Source organism: Phoenix dactylifera, chromosome 4 (assembly GCF_009389715.1).
Source record: "Phoenix dactylifera cultivar Barhee BC4 chromosome 4, palm_55x_up_171113_PBpolish2nd_filt_p, whole genome shotgun sequence".
Taxonomy (NCBI): Eukaryota; Viridiplantae; Streptophyta; class Magnoliopsida; order Arecales; family Arecaceae; genus Phoenix; species Phoenix dactylifera.
Window position 1 is genome coordinate 32,457,588 of NC_052395.1, and position 17,359 is coordinate 32,474,946.

Genomic DNA, 17,359 nt, shown 5'->3' on the forward strand with positions numbered 1-17,359 from the left:
GGTGGAACACGTACCTTTGCGGCCGATTCTTCGTCCCAAATCACTAGTTGCTTGTCCATGCTTCGAATGGGGCTTAAATCTCCTTCAAAGATCGCCTAAACGATGTAAATGGATCGAGGGGTTTAAGGGGGGTTTGAGGGGTGTTTTTTTTTTTCTTTTCAAAACGAAACGGAGGAGGAGGAAGGGGGGGTGTACTGAGAAAATTTCAAGGGCAATATGGTAATTACACTAAAGGTTAGTTTGAGTATTTTTTTTTTTGGTTTTTGGGGGGTGTCCTTAGCAATAGGGGGGGTGTATATAGAACCCCCCGGCTACTACCTTCTCTTGTCTTAAATAGTGTGCTTCATTTAATGTTTAACCCTAGCAGAAATGGTAATTTTACCATTATAAAAATATTGTGATCATATTTCGATCAATTTGCAATTCTAATGTCATTTGACTTTAGATCATTAATATAAGTTTGCCAAGGAGAGGAGTGATGGGAAATTTCATTAATATAAGGTTATTTTTGTTTAAGATTGTTATGCTATTCGGTCATTTTCACTCAATAAAATATCTTTTTTCTACCACTCACATCACTCTTCTTGAAAATTAAACTACGATAAAAGAATCTCAAGGTTGTTGTAGGATGAAGCTTAAAACCCTTGATTCTTCAGAAGAAAGAAATATTATACATAGACGAAAATATTAGTACTCCCTCCATCTTTTCTATATTCTTTATAGTTTCTATAAGACTACAATTTTACTAATCTCTCTTTGAAATGGAATGTTTTTCCCTAAGGGAAATTAAAATTAGAGCTCTTTCCTTACTACCATATTTTCAGCCTTTTTGTGTTCCAATAAATAGGTTTGCTTTGTGTACATTGTCGAGTTTTAGTTGTTCCTTAATAATCAAGTGGCCAGCACAAAGTGTTCATTGATTGGGAACACCATATAGTATTTCTACTTTTGCACCAAAATTTTATAAAATTTGTAGTTAGACACTGGGCTTTTTATATGGTTTAAGTTGCTAAAGGGGTTATTCATATAAGAGAGCATAAATTGACATAATGACAAGTTATGCCTAAAGACAGTGACAAGACGTCAAAGCACGGCACCATGTGGATGCGTTCTTTTCTAATTAATTTTGATTGCCTTTGGAAATTATTGATGTCCGGAGCCGTCACCACCTGGGTTTCCTTGCCCTGCCGTGAGAATACTGGATATATTGTCCAAGCCTTGGCTGGGCCATGTCCCATTTACGAGTTCTCACACTCACAATTTATTATTCCTATTAACGATAAATATCATAGAGTGCTACCTTATATCTTCCCTTTAAATTCTACATTTAAATCTGCAAAGCTCGTAAAGCTGGAGGGTTCCCCTTCCATTCCCTTATAAAAAATTTAAAAAAAATTAAAAAGGAATTGCTTTGCTCAAGAGCCTTCAATTTTCTTTGGATGTCAGCAATTTGGTCCACCTTTTAAATATCTGCACACAAGCTTCTCGTATTTATCTTACTCCACCTCGCATCCCTTGATGATTTTTCTCCTTCTGATGGGCAAAAGGTCTGCAGTGCCATGAGGGTTTTAATTTATGGAAAACACAAAGCAATTCAAGGGGGAGAAATATGTTGATATTTAATTTGTCTAGATATCCTGCAACTTCCAGCTCGGATGCTCGGTTAATGATCCTCCTTCGAGAAGGAAAAGCTTGCAGTGTCACTGGTTTTCAATTACCAGTATTATTTTGGTACGATATCAATACAGGTTGATTCTTGGTACCATTACTCATAACATTCTTAGTACTAAATTATTGGTTGACCGGTAGAACGGTACAGTATACTTGGTACGGAATGATATGGTCTAAGGCGATGAATCATGCTTCTGTAGGCTACTCGAATGGAAGCATCAGGTAAACAAGAAAAGCAGATCAATCTCAGCAATCTTGATTTAGAGAGATTGCAACATCGTCTCAGTTTTGCAGCACATAGGACACCTGATATAAACTGATATTTGATGCTCAGGTCTAATTTTTATTATCCTTGTATGATTAATCCGGCAATAAGAACAACAGTATTTAGTTTTTTAACCAATCACTAAAATTTTGCTTGTACATTGCATATGGCCAAATAATTCCAAGCTAAAGGAGCCACAAGTTAGGAATTTCATGACTCTGCAAGCTAAAAACCTGCAGTTACCTGATCAAATCCTTGCATTGTTCGCTGGCAAAAAAATTGTAGTAATTTATTCTCATTAGTTAAACCTAGAAGCCACCTGATCACCTTCCTAAGACTTCTAATAATGCAACACATCATATCAGCACCTTATCGCAATTAGCATCAGAAGGAGTAGGAAAGAAAAATATTCAAGTAATGAGGAAAAGCATAAAGCAAATGATTTCAATTACAAAATCTAGCTTAAATTTGCTAAAACTTAGAAAACTCTCCAGAAAATTATGCTGGACGGATGATGAGTAAAATACTTCATATAGTTCATAAACAGCAAATCAAGAGGCCTTCCATAAACAGCAAGGGCTTTTATATAGTTCATGACATTACTTTGTAAGAGGATGGACTCTGCCCCCAGTGAATGGAGTGGTTGATGTGTTTGATCGAATCGCATATTTGAACTCCATGGAACTCCCCCTCGCGGATTCACTTAATCTGAGTAGAACTTCATGACATTCAGTTAGGATGCTAGAGCCATACTCTCCCGGAAACAAAGCTTCTACGTCTACAAGAAGATCGTTCAGACACTCATACATATCAAGTATCCGGAACAGCTTTTCTGGCTTCGGAGGTCCAATGGCCACGGCTTCACCAAAATTGAGGAGTTGCATGATCGAATTCCTTGAGCTCTCAACAAAACAATAATCTGTCTCTGATCTTGTAATGTCTCCAAGGATAAGATCCCAGAGGTGTTTTTCACTAACAAGGTAGACCCGGATGAACACCTTCATTGCTCGGTTGCACCACTTTGTTTTGATGCTTAAGACATTCCAATCCATCCTCAGAATTTCTTCAATGCCCAATTTCTCCATACCAAGAACTGCCAGGCACTCGTCAAGTTCAGCTTTTCTGACACTGATGTAAGCTTGACAACATTCCTTGTCATAATTTGACAGGAACAATTCCTTGTCATAATTTGACAGGAACATCAACTCGGCAATGGACTTAAGAAGACTGGAAATTGCACTAGGGTGGATCCAATCAATTACAAAATCTTCTGAATCTCTACCAGCATCACTCTGAATCTTACCATCAATTGATTCATCATCAAATGAGCTGCTCGAGTAATCAGTCACAATATCCTCCTCTGTTGAATGAAAAGACATATGGTCAGGCTGCCGGTGCTGAACTAGAAGGTGGTCAAGCACCTCCTCAAGCCTTGACATTGCCATTTGAATAATACTTGGGAGCGGTTTAAGAGTTCAATTTGTTCCCCATCTTTATCACTGGACTGCAAGTTCCCTAAGTGTTCGAAGAGTTGTCGGAGTTCATCCCCAGCTTGTAAATACTTGGCCATTTCTTCAGAATCTATATGTGATGTCATGAGCTGATCAGAACCCCAGATGAGGACCTTTTCCTCCAATATGCAAAGCCGCTCTTTAATGGGATGATCATCCCAATAACCTGCAAGATAGAAGCTAGAACTATATGTCATGGAATTTGAATTATGTCTTTTCACCTGACATTTTATTTGATTTGCTACCTCATACTCCTGGTGCTTCCTGAGGTTTTGTGCATATGTATGAACAGATGTTCTAAAATAAATTTCTTTTCATCTGCAACTGTTAGATTTTCAATCTTAAAAGTAAATCAGCATGGATAGATGAACTCTCTCTCTCTCTCTCTCTGTCCACATTCTTACATGCATTTTCTGCACTCGAATTGTGTTGCTTTTGCAGATAATTAAAACAACATCTTATTGCTAATTGCAACTGATAATCTGAAAAAATGATGTATATCTATATAAAAGAATTTCAGGTTTTAAGAATTACCTGAAGGAATACCAAAAGAAAATAATTTTCCAGGATCTAGAGGTTGAATCACGTGAATAATCTCTTCCAATAAAATACTCAGGCCAAATGTTCAATCACAATGGAAAGAACACACCGATCACCGTTCAAATGCTTTTGCAAAGATAAGATGGAAGAAAGTTAATTTTTTGCTTAGAGCCCTTCCCTCTTGTTCCTCTCTTTCTTTTCTAGTATTATAAAATATCAATTGTATGCAGATAAGAGAGGGAATGAGAGAGGAAAAAACTACCCGGTAGTTTCTTCTATCTTATAACTACTCCCTCTTTAAATTCAAACTTGGATCATATTGGTTAAAAGATTTGGTCAGGCTAGCCCAGCATGGGCGGCCCAACTAAACCCCAACACCAACATCTCCCACTCGCACATGATGGGCTTGCAAAGACCAAAAAAAAAACTTTCAACTTCCATTCAAATTCTATACGATTCATACTTAGCAAATGAACCGTGTGACGCACGAGTACACCTGCACTTGGGAGCTCAATACTATGCACCTGCTAGGGAAAAAACATAGTGGCTACTACCCAGAAGGAAAATATAATAATTAGTATAAAAATGTCTCGTTATGCCCCAGACGCATTTTGTTACATTAGTTAAAGCATATCTAATCCCTCTAAGACTATGCTTAACTTTCTTTTCCTCGCCATGTATCCACAATTATGTTCAAGCCATATCATAGCGACATAATTGGTCGACCGGTGAATACATGTGGTAGATGTAATCAATAATGGTCTTCCTTTCGAACTAATGTATCTTAGTTTCAGATCAACCGTTTTCCTAGACATATCCCATAAGGCTAAATTATTTTATCAACATTGAAAACATGCTAAAGTAACGAATATTGATCTGTCACTTTGATAACATCGTTGAAAGTCAAATAGGGCACTGAAAAAAAAGGAGGCTAAATCAGAATGTCATGCCTCAAAGAAAGGAACTCACACAGTGAGGATGCAGGGAATCCATTTATAATCACTCACTTCCTGTATGGGTCAAACCAAGCATATGTAGTATAAATTACATGCTATGATGGTCTCTCTGAAAAGAGCATACGTCTATTTGTCAATAATTACCATCATACAGATCTTGACCCAGTTGCAAGCTTACATTATACAAAAACAAACAACTGGTCCAAGTTCTCTATTAGCTCATTATCAACAGCGCCTAATAAAGTACTCACATCTGGCTATTTATCCAGGCTAACATGATTATGGGACTATCATGTTTTCGGTCCAAAATTACATATCCATATGTTAGGTGTAGACCTCATCTTGACTCAAGTCAAGGCAACACTTATAATCCCTAAATAAATAAATTTGCTAATTTTAGCTTACCACTGCAATGTCAAACAAGCATATTTTTTTTATAATGCTTCATTTACAGTGTTTAACATCATAGTGTCTCATCTCAGCTCGCTTTCACAGTGCCTGAGGTGGTCGCTTGTGTGAGAAAGCCGACCTGTGCCTGGTGACGTACCTTTTAATATATATGTCTGTTTGTGCTGTATATAAAAAAAAATTTCCATTCATCCAGGAATAATATAAATTGAAATGAAACAAATATCTATTCATCAATGATAGAGTATTATACATTCAAATCATAGTGATCCTTCACGATGCACTTTCTTACTAAACTCTATGCAATCCCGAAGACTCAACATGAGATAAAAATACGTCTCTGGGAATAGGTTTAGTAAAAGGGTCTGCAATCATCAAACGTGTTGAAATATATTTTAGGACCACTTCCTTCTGTGCTACTATGTCTCTAACAAAATTATTTTTAGTATCAATGTGTTTCGTCCTGCCATGATACTTAGGATCTTTTACATATGCAATGGCAGCTTGGCTATCACAATGAACTGTCACGGGTTCTGCAGCACTTACTATTACACCCAAGCTTTGCAGAAATCTTCTAAGCCAAACTGCTTTCTGCACTGTAGCTGAACAAGCAATAAACTCAGCCTCCATCGTAGATAAGACTGTACATGTTTGCTTCTTGCTACGCCAAGAGATAGCACCATTATTAAGCAAGAATACATATCCTGAAGTTGATTTGCGTTCATCCAGATCTCCTGACCAATTAGCGTCTGAATAACCACTTAAGCGCAAATTATCTCCTTGATAGCATAGAGAATAATCTGTAGTGCCTTTGAGATATCTGAGGATCCTTTTGACAGCTTTCCAATGCAACTTTCCAGGATTGGCTTGATAACGGCTCACTAACCCGACAGCATAACATATATAGGGTCGAGTACACATCATGGCATACATCAAACATCCAATAGCATTGGAGTAGGGAACATTAGCCATTTCCCTTTTCTCATCTGGAGTCTTAGGACACATTTTGAGATTCAGGCCTTCGCCTTTTGCTATAGGAGCGTCTATGGGGTTGCAGTTTTGCATATTAAATCGTTCAAGAATCTTTTTAATATAAGTCTCTTGCGACAATGCAAGAAGCCTCTTTGAACGATCCCTATGAATTTTAACTCCAAGCACATAAGCTGCTTCCCCCATATCCTTCATCTCAAAATTTGAGAACAACCATTTCTTTATGGTAACAACAAACTCCTTATCATTCCCAGCCAACAAAATATCGTCCACATATAATAATAAAATCACGAATTTATCGTGAAAGCATTTGACATATACACAATGGTCTTCATTGATCATCGTAAACTCATATGAAGTTATAGCTCGATAAAATTTTAAGCACCACTGTCTAGATGATTATTTTAGGCTAGAAATAGATCGCTGGAGTTTGCAAACTTTGTGCTCCTGGCCTTTTACAACAAAACCTACAGGTTGTTCCATGTAGATTTCCTCATCCAATTCTCCATTGAGAAATGCTGTCTTAACATCCATCTGATGTAATTCCAAATCTAAATGTGCAACGATGGCTAGGATAAGGCGAATGGAGGCAAACCTAACTACTGGAGAGAAGGTTTCCTCATAGTCTATACCCTCTTGTTGGGTATATCCTTTTGCCACTAGGCGTGCCTTATATCTTTCAATAGATCCATCTGCCTTTTGCTTAATCTTGAGAACCCATTTGTTCCCAATTGTTTTACAGTCTGATGGAAGATCAACCAAGTCCCAGACATGGTTTGCATTCATAGACTCCATTTCTTCCTCCATCGTCTTTTTCCACTCTTCCTTTGCAGGGCATGAGAGAGCCTCTTTAATTGACTTTGGCTCAAAAATATCATGTGAAGCTACCATAAAAGCTTCCCCTTCGATGTCAAAACGACGACGAGGGACAATTTTACGAGCGCTTTTACGCAATTGTAATTCTTGTGGAATCAATCCACTAGTTATTATGTCGCTCCCACTAGGTCCAAGAGGTTGAGATAATTTCTCAGTCACCTCAACTTGTTGTATAGGTGCGGCACAAACATCAGGATCTTCCACCTCGAAAAATTGGAAATCCTTTATTATCTCACCCTTGCTAGAAAAATCATTCTCTAAGAACATGACATCTCGTGATTCAATTTCAGTCCAACTTCTATCTGCCTACTCACTAATGAATACATATCCTTTAGAGTATTCCGAATATCTTATAAAGATACACTTCTTTCCTCTCGGACCCAATTTTCCATATTTGTGAGAGGATTCATGAACATAGGCAGCAGACCCCCAGGGTCGTAAATTATTTAGATCATGTTTTCTACCTGTCCATAATTCATAGGGTGTTGAAGGGACCGATTTGGAGGGCACACGGTTAAGTATATAGGCTGCAGTTAAAAGAGCATCTCCCCAATATGAAATAGGAAGTTTTGCTTGTGCCATCATTGACCTAACCATCTCTAAAAGTGTTCTATTCCTTCTTTTTGCAACACCATTTTGTTGCGGAGTTCCAGGAATAGTTAATTGTCGATCTATTCCTTTCTCATCACAAAGCATTTTAAACTGCTCAGATAGATATTCACGCCCACGATCAGTTCTTAGAACTTTAATTGTTTTATCTAACTGATTCTCAACCAAAATCAAATATCATCTAAAGCAATCTAATGCTTCTGACTTATGGGAGATCAAGTAGACATGGCCAAAACGCGTGAAGTCATCTATAAAAGTGATGAAATATGAGGCTCTATGCCTCGCCCTCACATTCATTGGACCACAAATATCAGAGTGGATTAATTGCAATGGAGTTTGTGCTCTGGTTCCTTTACCAAATGGTTTTCTAGTTGTTTTTCTAGCTAGGCAATGCTCACAAATGGACAGTTCTATTTTAGCGAGTGAGCCCAAAAGGCCTACTCTAGCTAGTCTATTCATTCTATCTTGTCCAATATGCCCTAATCTAGCATGCCACACATCTAGTTTATTATTCACATTGCTTGAAGAAGCAATTAAAGAAAAACAGCTATCATCATAATTAACATTAGTACTGTAATCTTCATTTAATACTATAAAACCATCTGATAAATAATCAGAGCCACAATAAGTTGGCCCAAGATACACATCAACATAAATACCATGGAAATTCAAACTATATCCTAAGCTGAGAAGGGCAATTACAGAAACCAAGTTTCGTCGAATATCCGGTGCATAGAGGACATCATGTAGGAGCAAGGTACGACCACCATGTAGTACCAACTTGCAAGTGCCAATACCTTTTACTTCAACTTTAGAATTATCTCCAACATATATCCACCTAGCGCCTGGACTGATTCGTCGATACTCCACAAAAGCTCTTCTGTCTCTAGCTACATGGTCTGTGGCTCCTGAGTCTACAATCCACATAGGACGTGATTCAGTAAGCAAACAACAGCTAGAAACATAAATATAATTTAATATAATGGAGCTAGGAGATACCTTCTCTCCTGTCTTCGACGCGGCGCATTCACGAGCGAAGTGACCCGGCTTGCCACAATTATAGCAGCACATCTTGGTCTTGTCCTTCTTTTTACCACCGCGCTTGCCTCTCTTGCGCCGGTTAGCTTTGCCGAATTTATATGCTTGCCCTTTCTCTTTACCCATTTTGAAAGATTTCCATCCTCTCTTTCGCTTAAAACCAGAAGCCTTGCGTGAGCTAGATTCAGCTATATAAGCTAGCCCAGAAGATTTAGCTGCCTCAAGGCGCTCATCTTCCAATTCCAGATGACGCGCAATATCATCAAAAGACTTTATATTATCATTATGCATCATAGTAATTATCATATGCTCCCAGCTCTTGGGTAGAGATCTAATCACAGCTTGAACTTGCTGTTCATCAATGAGGGTATGGCCAGCAGCCTTCAACTCCCTTATCATGTTTGACATTTCCCTAAGATGCTGCCTCATTGTATTATTTGGACGCTTCTTATAGGAGTCAAACTTGATAGTGAGCCTCCTCAGCTTAGTAGCTGATGTACCCTGGTGCAAAAATAAAACTGCTCTCCCAAGTGCAGGAGAATCGCACAAGTAATATAACTCGGAAGTCCGAGGTCGAATCCTCAGGGAACGATCTATGGATTATTAGCGTAACTTTTAGATGTAATTTTTTTTTTAGTTGATTTATAGAAATGAAAAGCAAAGAATAATATGTGATTAAACAACGTTCAAGAATATAGAGATGGCTAGGGATCCGGAATCCTCCTTGACAATATTACTTTCAATAAATAAACTCGGCGATTCTTGATTAAGGATTAATATGATAAAATAGTTCTAATCATGAAGTATACAATCTGAAAACATGAATTAAACATCCAAGTATTTATCGTACCGGTTACGTCTACGACAAATCAAGCATCGAAATAATTCATGCATCAATATATATAAACCATGCAAGATCTATCAAATAAATAAATATGCAAGAACCCAAAACATACAAATGGATATAAAACAATTAGATTTAAAGTTCAGAGTGTACTTGATGAAAGCAACATGACAAGGATTCATCCATCACCCTTTGCTAAAGGATTTAGCAAGACATTATAAACATCAACATCCCTCCCTTTTCTCTCTCTCTGTTTTTTTTTTCTTCTTTTTATTTTCGGAAACAGGGCATCCCCTGTTTTCCTTTCTCTCTTTTTCTTTCGTTTGAAACCAAGGGGCCGGCTCCTCTATTTTCATCGATGAGAGCTCCCCGTTCTTCCTCCGATCCGAGCCTTTTATAATCTCTCCCTCCAAGGATCTTTGGAATGCGCTGGAGATCAATGCTTTAGAGGCAAACGGCTGGATCTTGGGCGCGTGAGGCTGAAGCGTTGGAGGAGCTGATCTCGGCCGGATCCGGTGCCTAGAACGGACGCGATGGAGGAGGCGGACGGCTGGGCGGTGATCTTGGCTGCTGCGGCGCTTCACGAGATCGGGGCTGATCGCGGATTGCTGGGAGGTTGCCGAGATGCGGATTGAACGGCTGGGAGGCGCTGATCGCGGACGCGGACGGATGCCGGAGGTGATCGTGGACCGCTGTGGAGGAGGCGGATGCTTGGGAGAAGAGGATCGGACGCCGTGGATGGGGCTAGGGCGCTGGATACGGGAGCTAGGATCATGGAAGAATCAATGGAGGAGGCGGATGGCTGCGTGGGAGATGATCGCGGGATGATAGGCTGCACACGAATGCTGGGAGGATTTTGGAGAAGTTGGATGTGGGAGATGCATGACACGGTGGAGACGGGATGCTGGGGGGTTGATTCCTAATCCGAAAATTGAAGGATAAAAGTGGAAGGGAGTTGTAGCACGCCTAATCTGAAAGCTGGGATGATGAAGAATAGATGGATGTGTGGGATGGTAGGCATGCTACTATGAGCTGCACGGACCGTTGGATCCTCCCGGATAATGAATCTAACTCCTTTGGTTGCTGTTCCATTAGACTGGATTTGGTCTGCTGATGCTCCTTCTGGTATGCAAATGGGGCTGACCCTATGTGCTCAGCTATTGACCTGCGGCGATGCATCTTTATAGACCCAATGCGCATTTAAATTCTGATCTGTGCCAAATAAAAAATATGAAATTAATGCAGCTCTTTTATCATTATTTGTTGGAAATAATATTAATTTAAGCTGCGTGTAGATCGCACTTTTGTGCTCTCATCACACCCCCCAACTAGCTTATTGCTAGTCTCTAGCAATTAACGAGCAAATAATAATATGAGAGTACAAAAAGTATTGGTCAATCTTTTGACTTTTTATTAAAGTTAAAGACATAAAACTAAGATATGTACCCACTTACGTAGGGCATCACGATTGCACTTAGCACGTGCAACAAGCCGTTAAACCCCTAGGTTACCCTAGTGGACGAGTGTTGTCTCGTGAGGGTTTGCAGTGATATTACCCACAAACATCATTCATAAAATGATATATAATGAAATTTAAGTTAATGCACACGTGATATATATTTTTCTCAAGCATGGCAACTATCAAAGCAAGGGTAATACTAAAGTGTAGTATGCATAAACAGATGACTTTCTTAGAGCACTAATACCTCCACCACAACATGGTACCGCTTGACTTTTAGGTGTACTACTCAAGTTCACAGGTGTTTATTACAGTTTATTGGAGCCTGATCCATCAAATTTTCAGAATATCTCATGTTGTCTAAATTTTGTCAAGAATGGTTCGCATATAAAGAAGGAGCTATCAAGCCTAGCTAAATATCCAAAGTACATAGAGTTCCAAATTAATGGAGTCAAACCAGCCATTACCACATGTCACTGGGTTCAGTCCAACCAATCTTATTCATGCTTATTTTTATTTTTAAACAAATATGATGATTACAATAGTCCAACCCCCTTAGGCTCTAGTAAGGTACATGTAGCGAGTTTTCGGCCAATGACTCCTGATCCAGTTGGCTCAAGGCATTAGGTGAAACACCCCTCGGACTTAATTACTCGAACCAGACTACGCCACGAGGTCAGACTTGTCATCTTTTTTTTTTTTTAGCAATAAAAAGAGTAGGTAAACTGAACCATATAACGTGACTGCATCGTGACTATAGGTCAACCAAGGTCGGAACATAAGGTACTTAGGTGATCTAGCCAGGGTATTCAACTTCTATCTTTATGTGAAAACCAAATCATGAACCTTATAGTACGGACAAGGATACTCGTACTTCTTTTACAGATATGGCTTAACAAAAATGCATTAAACAAACGTGAACTCCTGAAGCCTTCCTATAATCATTAAGTACATGTGCGGGGATCTAATAATAGATCTATGATCAGTCATAGTATGCATGTGTTCCTTGCTTTAATAGTTGCACAAACTCAATGCATGTGCATTTGCAATAAATCAAATACAAAAACATGTTTTTTTTTTTTTTAAATCAAAATATTTTCCTCCCCCCAACTTAAACATTGCATTGTCCTCAATGTAATAGATACAAGAAAACTATATACGAGAGACAGTAGAGAAAATAATATCGGAGAGAAGAGGAATACCTTGAGCTGCTGATATCCAGAAAATAAGGCCTACAAAACTAGAAAAATAATTCTGACTAATATACACATACCTTTGCCTTCATGTTCAGTCATAAGAAGGCTCCCCCAAGGAAAAGGAATCCTCTTCATCTAAAAAATTCTCAAGAAAAGGTTTTAACCTGTGTCCATTTACCTTAAAAATTCTACCATCCCGTGGATTCTCAATCTCAACCGCCCCATGTGGAAAAACAGTTTTTATAATGTAAGGACCTGTCCATCTCGATCGCAACTTACCAGGAAACAGATGTAAGCGGAAATCATATAAAAGAACTTTTTGCAAAGGTTCAAAAGATTTTTTTAAAATTGATTTATCATGTAAGATCTTCATTCGTTCTTTGCAAATTTTAGCGTTGTCATAAGCATCTCTGCGAATCTCATTAAGCTCGTTTAATTGCAATTTTCTAGCTAGACCGGCATCTTGTAAATCAAAATTCAATTTTCTAATTGCCCAATACGATTTATGTTCTATTTCTACGGACAAATGACACGCTTTTCCGTAGACTAGCCGGTAGGGAGACATGCCAAGATTGGTTTTGTATGCAGTACGATAAGCCCATAATGCATCTGATAGTTTCAAGGACCAATCTTTCCGTGATGGGTTCACCGTTTTCTCTAAAATACGTTTGATCTCTCGATTGGCTAACTCTACCTGGCCACTGGTTTGCGGATGATATGGGGTAGCAATTCTATGGTTGACACCATATTTTTTCAATAAGGTTTCGAAAGGCTTATTACAAAAGTGTTTTCCACCGTCACTAATTATGATTTTAGGCATCCCAAATCGTGAAAAAATATTTTCTTTTAAAAACTTCAGGACAGGTTTATGATCATTGGTCTTACAAGCAACAGCTTCTACCCATTTGGACACATATTCGACACCGACTAAAATGTACTCATATCCAAAAGATGGTGGGAATGGGCCCATAAAATCGATGCCCCAACAATCGAAAATTTCGATAATAGTAATGGGTTGAAGAGGCATCATTTGCCTACGAGTTAGACTTCCAATACGTTGACATGGATCACATATTCTGCAGAACTCGTGGGCATCTTTGAACATAGTAGGCCAATAGAAACCACATTGCAAGACCTTTGCAACAGTTTTCTTAGAGGCAAAGTGTCCACCACAAGCATCAGTATGGCAGAAAGAGAGTACGCTTTGTATATCATGATCCGGTATGCATCGTCTAAAGATTTGATCATTGCAATATTTAAATAAATAGGGTTCGTCATAGTAATAATTCTTTACTTCGCGCAAGAAAATTTTTCTATCGGTCGACCCCCAATGCTCCGGCATCCGGCTTGTAACAAGAAAATTTACAATATCTGCATACCATGGTATACTAGAAAGTGCAAACAACTGCTCTTCAGGGAATGAGTCCTTGATGGAAAATTGTGGCACTGAATCATGAAAAACTAATCATGATAAATAGTCAGCAACCACATTCTCTACTCCCTTTTTATCTTTAATAGTGATGTCAAATTCTTGGAGTAGAAGTATCCATCGTATTAAGCGTGGTTTGGCCTCTTTCTTATCCAACAAATATTTTAACGCTGCATGGTCTGTGAAGATAACAATAGGAGCACCAAGGATATAAGAGCGAAATTTATCTAAGGCAAATACTACTGCAAGCAATTCCTTCTCGGTGGTGGTGTAATTCATTTGAGCATCGTTTAAGGTTTTGCTTGCATAGTAAATGACATATGGCTTATTATCCTTGCGTTGTCCTAGGACAGCTCCTATCGCATGTCGCTAGTGTCGCACATAATCTCAAACGGTAATGACCAATCGGGTGGTCGCACGATGGGTGCAGTGCTAAGCATAGACTTCAACTTTTCAAATGCCTCCAGACAGGTTTCAGTCCAATTGAACGGTGTATCAAGGGATAGGAGGTTACATAATGGTCGAGCTATGACACTAAAGTCCTTGATGAACCTCCTATAGAATCCGGCATGACCCAAAAATGATCTAACATCTCTAACCGTCTTGGGTGCAGGTAGCTTAGCAATTAAATCAGTCTTAGCTCTATCTACTTCCATTCCTTTTGATGAAACAATGTGTCCTAGGACAATTCCCTTTGGCACCATGAAGTGACATTTCTCCCAATTCAGTATCAAATTCTTTTCTATACATCGAGCTAAGACTGCTTGTAAATGTGACAGGCAATCATCAAATGTGTCGCCAAAAACGGAGAAGTCGTCCATGAACACAAAAATTTCTCGTTCATGTCTTCAAAGATGCTGAGCATGCATCTTTGGAATGTTGCAGGTGCATTACACAACCCGAATGGCATTCGTCGGAAAGCAAATGTGCCAAAAGGACAAGTGAAGGTAGTCTTCTCTTGATCTTCTGGTGAAATCTCAATTTGATAATATCCCGAATAGCCATCGAGAAAACAATAGAAATCATGCCCTGCAACTCTCTCCAACGCTTGGTCTAGGAAGGGTAGAGGAAAGTGATCCTTTCGTGTGACCAAATTCAGCTTTCGGTAGTCAACACACATGCGCCAACTCGTCGGGACACGAGTTGGAACTAGTTCACCTTGTTCATTTTCTACTACTGTCAAACCCGATTTCTTAGAAACGACTTGAGTAGGGCTTACCCACTTGCTGTCGGAAATTGGGTAAATAATACCCACGTCAAGTAACTTGAGGACTTCTGCCTTAACCACATCTCTCATTGTAGGATTTAACCTTCATTGCATTTGCCTTGTGGTTTTGGCATTGTCCTCCAAATATATCCGGTGCGTGCAAATTAAGGGGCTAATTCCCTTCAAATCGGCAATAGACCACCCTAAGGCTCCTTTATGATTCTTTAAAACATCAATTAATTTTCCTTCTTGGGTATGATCAAGTCCAGATGAGATGATTACAGAAAAAGTATCTTCGGGTCCAAGAAAAGCATACTTAAGTTCCTTTGGTAAGGGTTTCAATTCGAGCTTGGGTGCTTGCTCATGGGATGGTTCTATTTTCACCTCTCAAGGCGACAATCTCTCAAATTCTCCTTCTTTTGGTCTCCACCCATTGACCATCTTGATATCTAGATTATCCACAATAGGTGTGACTGACAAATTATTACCATTGGTTCCATTAGGACACCAATCAATTAAGCTATCATTGAATGGGTCGTTAATTGCTTTAGCTAACAAATAATCTTCTGCGATGGTTTCAACCCAATCAACCTCCTTACTCTCTTCGGAATCATTGGGTTGTTTGCACACATTAAAAATGTTCAGTTCTAAGGTCATATTACCGAAAGAAAGCTTCATGACGCCATTCCTACAATTAATCAATGCATTAGAAGTTGCAAGGAATGGACGTCCTAAAATGACCGGAATCTGAGACTGTGAGTTCGAAGCCGGATGTGTGTCCAATACGATAAAATCGACAGGAAAGTAGAACTTGTCTACTTGGACTAATACATCCTCGACAATCTCCCTTGAAATTTTAACTGACCGGTCAGCTAATTGCAAAGTGACGGAGGTTGGCTTCAACTCACCCAAACCAAGTTGCTCATATACAGAATATGGCAACAAATTCACACTCGCCCCTAAATCTAACAATGCTCGCTCTATCCTAAAGTCACCTATGATGCATGAGATGGTTGGGCAACCTGGATCTTTATATTTAGGAAGAATGTTGTGCTGCAAAATAGCACTCACATTTTCAGTTAAAAATGCCTTCTTCTTAACATTTAATCGGCGTTTGACAGTACACAAGTCCTTCAAAAATTTGGCATATGAGGGTACTTGTTTGATTGCATCAAGAAGAGGTATGTTGATCTTTACTTGTTTAAAAAGTTCAAGAATTTCAGAATTAGGTTCGAGCTTTTGCAACGGCTTTAACCGTTATGGAAAAGGTGGAGAAAAAGGACATTCAACTTTCTTAGTAGAAGTTGGGACCTCAACTTCTTCTTTGTCCCTTTCATCAACTTTGGGAGCATCAGAATTAGAAGTGACCTGCGGTCTCAATGGGACGGTTTGATCAATGACTTTCCCATTACGCAAAGTCATGATGCTTTTTGCATGTTCTGTATGCGAACTAGAGGGAGCCGTATTATTACTACCGTGCACTTGTGGGTTAGGTTGGGGTTGAGCTGGAAGCTTACCCTTCTCTTGGGTACTTAGGACGGTAGTCAACATTGACAATTGGTTCCTTATGTCTTCAAAATTTCGAGTATTTTGAGCATTGATATTAGCTTGACCTTGTAGAAAAGTTTGTATGGATTGCAAGGTATCCTCGATATTTGGCTTTTGAGAAGGTGATGGTGCATAAGTAGGATGTGCAGGTGGAGGAGCTGAATGGTGTGACTGTTGAGGATGATCGTTTCTCTACCTAAAGTTTGGATGATTCTTCCAACCAGGGTTATAGGTATTCGAGTATGGATCGTTATAAGGCTTTTGGTAGGAGTTCATAGCATTTGCTTGATCGTGCAAGACTTCTTTGAATGCCGGTATGGTGGGACAATCTGTAGTAGTATGACCCGACATATCGCAGATACCACAACACTCGTTTCTAAGCTCTATAGTCTTGACAGGCTCAACCTTCCTAAGCTCAATTTCTTCTACCTTCCTAGTGAGGGCTGCCATTTTAGCATGAAGATCATCCTCAGTTCTGAGGTTGTAAAGGCCTCCCTGTACAGAGCTAGTAGGCTTAGGTAAAGACTTGGTATTTCTATCCCCGTTATCCTAAAGTTGGGCAGTCTCAGCAAGGGAATCCAAATACTCCCATGCTTCATCAGGATGTTTTTCTAAAAATCTACCATTGCACATGGTCTCTACAAACTGTTTCAACTGTGGAGATAAACCTTCATAAAAGAAGCTAATGGTTCTCCAAGTTTCGAATCCGTGATGAGGGCATGAGAGAAGAAGGTTTTTAAATCTTTTCCAACATTCATAAAATGTTTCATTATCTTTTTGTTGGAAATTGCTGATATGTCTTTTCAAAAAGT

The 17,359-nt window shown here is 39.1% G+C and overlaps 1 non-coding gene across 1 annotated transcript; it reads left to right on the plus strand.

Annotated features, from left to right (window-relative positions):
* The first annotated feature begins 17,250 nt into the window (after positions 1-17,250).
* Positions 17,251-17,359, plus strand: LOC120110729. The gene has a single exon (XR_005511863.1). It is a non-coding gene; the product is annotated as a small nucleolar RNA R71 (small nucleolar RNA).